This window comes from Mytilus galloprovincialis, chromosome 3, assembly GCF_965363235.1.
Source record: "Mytilus galloprovincialis chromosome 3, xbMytGall1.hap1.1, whole genome shotgun sequence".
NCBI classification, from domain to species: Eukaryota; Metazoa; Mollusca; class Bivalvia; order Mytilida; family Mytilidae; genus Mytilus; species Mytilus galloprovincialis.
The window spans coordinates 76,129,993-76,135,992 of record NC_134840.1 but is presented as its reverse complement, the minus strand read 5'-3'; positions in this window follow the sequence as shown (position 1 = coordinate 76,135,992).

Sequence of the window (6,000 nt, the reverse complement as noted above, 5' to 3'; positions counted from 1 at the left end):
AAAAAATCTCACTTCCCTATTAGTAGAACAAAACATTCAAATACTTCATAAGTTGAGCGACGGAGAGGACAATTTTAAAAATTTAAATTACTTAATACTTTATGACAGTCTAATAGCTGTCACTGAAAACTCAATCATCTACGTTTAGAAAATTAGTTTCGTTAATACTTGTACTTGTAAGCAAAATCAAGATTGGGTCACATATATCTAATTTATCAACTACTGCCGACATGCCTTAATTCAAGGTAAATGGTCATCACTCAGAAAATCTATTTTTATACCTAGAGAAACAGACTACTGAGTTGTGAAACTACGTCACTGTAATGAGTGCAAGTGGGTTTTATAACAATGTTCTTCTTTTGTGTTTTCTTTTTTTCTTCCTTTTAAATGAATCAGTATATATGAAGAGAGAGACAACCGAAGGAAAAAACGTTATTAAAATTGTGGGCAAAAGCGGCTATCGTCCACCAACAGTGTCCGTGCAATAAATTTTTTCATTAGTACCGTCCAAGAGTTAGATAATTGAAAATTGCACTTTCTGTCGTTTTCGTGCAAGAACTCCAATGCTTTTCAATTTATAATATGTGGAAACTCATGACAAGATGGAAGTTTGATATTAACGATTTCCACTTTATGATTCAGGGGTTTGATCATTCATCAATTTGAATATGGCACTCTATGTCGTTCTGAACTACTTAGTTTAACTTATTAAACGTACAACCAATGCTTTTCGAGTTTTAATACGGTGTTACTGATGACAAATTCGATAATGGTGATTTTTATGTTTGCAAGTCAGCAGATATGATCACCGATAGACAGGAAATTGAAGTTTATGTCGTTTTGTGCAATAACTTATTTACTTTTCAACCAATGCTCTTTAAAAATTCAAATAATCTATTACTGACGACACACTGGTCGTCATCTTATGATTCTTGATTAATTGGAAAATATGCTCTGTTTTGAAGTCCGCACTTACTCCGGTTCTTTTTTATGTGTGTGTGTGTGTGTGTGTGTGTGTGTGTGTGTGTGTTACATTTTAATGTTGTGTCGTTGTTCTCTTATATTGAATGCGTTTCCCTCAGTTTTAGTTTGTTACCCCGATTTTGTTTTTTGTCCATGGATTTTTGAGTTGTGAACAGTGGTATACTACTGTTGCCTTTATTTAGATCTGTAGTTTTTTTACTTTTTGTTATCTGTATGGAGAGATGTCTAACTGGCACATATACACATCCTCAAATTTGTTTATACGTTTACATATCTTGGCAAGAAAAACAAGCCTAGAAATGCCTTCATGTACTTGTTTAGCTATTTTTATTTGAGCGTCACTGTTGAGTCTTAAGTAGACGAAACGCACTTCTGGCGTATCAAATTATAACCCTGGTATCTTTGATAACTAAATTGATAATACACCAAACCTGGTAGCTATCTATTTAGCTCATTTCTTGTTTTACATATTATAGTTTTCGTTTGAAATTGAAATATTGTATCATATATCTTAATTATTTCAGAAACGCAGTAAATGATTATAAGTGCTTCAAAATGCATTTTAATCATTGAAACATCTATCACTAAGATCAAAGACCTGCTTTAAGAAATAAGATTAATAGATTTAAAAACACCTTTCATTTCAACAGTTTTTTGTCTGATTTTTGTCATAAAATTTTATTATTTTTTTTCATTATTTTAATATCGATTTGACGGAACGGTCTGATATAAAGATATACAACATATAATGACATACTAGCAATCATTCAGGGAAAACGAAAAGGGAAGATCAAATCTGAAATGAATTGAAATCTATTTTTTTTCAGTTTTGACATTTCTGTTAATACAATTTACAATATAATTTTCTGTTGTGTTGTATATGTATTAGAGCACGACAGAAACTTCAACTATATAAATCGGATATATACGACTTAGGTATTACTAGTAAACGATAATTGGTTCTGCTGTTAAGATGTTCGCACTGGTTAAAATGTTGACATTATTGCTAAGTACAATTATATCTCTTTATGCAGGTAAGATTCTAAACTAGTGTTATAGTAAATTAAATATATCTAAGGCCGTGTTCACATTGACCTAAAATCGGTGTTGTGTTAGTGTAACTCACACGTAAACTAAACACAATTGCGTTCCCATTGATAAAACTCAATGTTTACATGTACACGGCCGACACTCGGCTAACCGAGACATTGGTCGGTTAATCTATATTGAGTATGCGGCTATATGGGCGATTGGTCTGTTAATCGGGTTGGCTATACGTCTGTTAAGAGTAAAACGCACAATTTAATGTTAAACTCTATCAAATATACAGATTTTTAGGATATTATAAGAATCAAATCAAAAAAAGAAAAGTGTCTGACAAAATGATATCTATCATAGAACATTTTCCAGCTTTAAAAACATTTCATAGTATGCGCAGTGTTCAGTAAAAGTAAAAGGCGTCCCGCAAGTATGTAGTATTTATGATTACACGCATAGCAAATTTTTTAACAAAAGGCGAACAAATAATTTTAGATATCATTTAAAAGATACAAAATACTACTTTGGTTCTTAAATATAAATTGACATTAGTAAATATTTCATAATTGTAATATAACGTGAGTAACACCACGTTTTAGTGAAAATTATGGGAATAAAGTCTGTTAATGGGTTGGACAATTGAAATTGTGTCAGTTAAGAGTTATTTAGCCACGAAAATAGTTTTGCTACCTTTATATTTTCCCATTGAAAAAGTTAAGAATGAGATGTTCTTGAGTAAAAAACAAAAATGATAATACGGTGCAGTGGCGTAGCTGGGTCATTTTTACGTGTACGCCCGAGCTTTGGCGAGGGGTTTACGGGAGTGCCAACAGCTCAATGTCAAAGCACCTGCTGGTAGTGGTTTCGAGGGGACGAAGTCCCCGAAAGCTATCGAGTTATCGAGAATGAGATATACCATTCCTGTCAGTAAAAATTCACTAATAGCAACATACTTTTGAATCTAATTGGTTTATTTTTATGTTTAATTTTGAAATATGTTTAATAACTTATTCATCGTGTTAAACTGGAAGCTAGTGGTCATTGGTTTTAGAGAAAACGTCCAAACCAATATTACTTTCAAATATGTTTAAAGAGAGCCGTGAGTGAGCATACAATCGACAAAAGCATCTTTTAATGGACATGCAAATTTAATTCTAACAGGTGCAAAATAAAAATTCCCTGGAACACCTATGATTTCTTCCCACAAAAAGTGAATCAATTTATCAGTCCCTTAAATTGTTTTAAAAAAAAAAAAATTCTCTTTTTATATTTTTTCTTGATCTAGAATATTAAAGTGTGCCAATATTTCATGACAATCTATGATGTTTTATAAATTGATCATGAAAAAACAATTAATTGCGTAAAGAAAGTCCGGCTATGCGTTAAGATCAGAAAATACACGTAAACAAATGCTTTCAACATTTTAAAAACCTCTTTCAAACTTTTATCAAATTCGATAAAGGTTTGACCATGGAAGTATTATATTGACATACTTCCATGGTTTGAAAAAGTAGTACAATGTTTAATTAAGAATAAACAAACTTTAAGCCCAAACTGTGACCACTTATTAATTGCAGAAAAGAATACCTTTTATCAGTTAAATGCGGGAAAATTAAAGCAATATTATATTGCTCTGGATACTCTTTTGATCATAAACATTTTTCTTCCAACTTTCGTAAAATTTCACGGAGAGCCATTCAAAACACTTTATCAATTCGAAATCTTAATATTGACGCCGCCGACGACGCTTTGACTCGCTTTTTAGACATAAATCACAGGCTCGACAAAAAATGCAAACCGCATATCGAATCTCCGAGCAGATAATGAATTGTATAAATATAAGAAAAGTACGCAGAATTCAAAGTAGATTCAGACTTTTACAGAAAATTGGAAAAAATCTATAATAGGATCTAGTTGATTAAATTAAATTCAGTCCCTTTTTATTCACAATTACAATCCACTGCAAAAAGAATCACACGGCTGATGTGCTTTTAACCAGATTTTCTTATTTTTTATTTTTTTTTTCATTTACAAAATTCAAGTGTACGCCCGGGCGTTTTGACGTAAACGTAGCTACGCGCATGCGGTGCATCACTATCCTTCCAGTAAAAGCATTTTTATTTTGATTTTCTTTGCATTTTATTGAAGAGTGTGTCACTTCAATATAGCGTGATCTGGGTTGGCCGCTGGAATATGCATGAATTTATTATTAACGATTTCAATCAGCCTTAATTTTTGCGTCTTCTCAAAGTAGCATGCTCTCAAATCCGACTGAACGTGTCTTTCTAATACAACACAGGGTACATATAACGTGTTATCGTTCTCATATGCACATGCTATTTGTCACTGGACGTTTAACCCTAATTCGTCAGCATCATCTTTTCTTCTATTACTTAATCATCTGTTGTTTACAACTCATTCTAAAGAAGTAAATGGAAAGGAGCGAATGCAGCTACATTTGGTTGTATTAAGTTTTAATTCATTTTATTCCATTTGGTTCCTTTTCTACATATGTGCAGAGGAGAACTGCAGTTGTCACATGTAAACTTCAAGCATTTGTCACCAATATGAGTACATCGCAATCCGTTACTGTTGCAACACCCAAAAGGGGGGGGGGGTTTCATGTCTTTATTCTTAAACATTTATTGGGTTTTTTTCTCTTTTTTTAGCAATGCATCACTCTCTACTGTCCTTATCTTTTATTTATATTCTGTATCTCCATCCAGATTCTCGTGTATACCATGATGGTCCGGATTGGGGGTGTTGTTTATTTCTGTATTCTTTAAATTGTTATGTTACTTTTCTCTACATTTTATTTATCTTACTCATTATTCTTTCTCTATTCTTTATATTTAGGCATCCAATACATTTTACTTACTGATGTTTAGTTACATTACGACGTTAATCTCTGATTTATATAATGGTTACCAATGTACATGACAAATTGGTGTCATGCATGACAATTAAACAGAATCCACATGATATATATAGGCGACCATTCTCGGATAAAATCAATTTTACTTTAATTTAACACTTTTTGAAACCATTTTTATCAATTTTCAATATCCATTGCCTAAATTGTTAATTGTTCATGTGCTTTGTTTCCATATATTTTATATTCCATTGCTCATGTTTTGTTTCCGTATATATTTTATGTTTCATTGCTCAAGTGTTGTTTCCGTATATTTTAGCCGCTCGTCTTGAGCCTACCAAATTAACACACAATAAAGTAATAAAATTATACTTTTATTGTCATTCATAACTCTTAACAGACCAATTAACAGACCGGGTTTTATACATCCGACCCATTAACAGACCAGGTTTTAAATATAAAGATTGATTTATGTCACCAAAATACAGATTTTCGTGCAGATTTTTCACACAATGATATCAATTTGGTTAACACACATAATGCCGATCTTTTTTCGATGTTCAAAATATTGCATGCAAGTAAATTCAACTTAAGTGTCATTTTGTGTACATTTTGTGTGTGTAAAATGTGTATAAATTTATTGATGAGTAACTTGCCTTTTCATTTTATAGATCGTACAAAAAAGCTAGAAAAATAATAATTACACCACTGGATTCAGTACATTGAATGTTTTTGTTAGACATAAATATTTTTATGATAAACATATATTTAAAAGGTTATATAATGAAACATGCTGAGTTTTCAATGATTTTCTCGATAACACCTGATTAACAGACTTTAGCCAACCCGATTAACAGACCAACCGCCGATATAGCCGCATACTCAATATAGATTAACCGACCAATATCTCGGTTAGCCGAGTGTCGGCCGTGATGTAGTTTAAATGATGTTTTATCTACACACAGTCGATAGTCAATGTAGGCCTTGTGTACACAAAACTAGGCATTTAGGACATTAGTTTTACCGTGTATATATTTAAGGAGGAAACTATTTTTGAGTAAAATTGATATAATTATTAGTATAGTTCTTTACAGAAATTGTTGTCT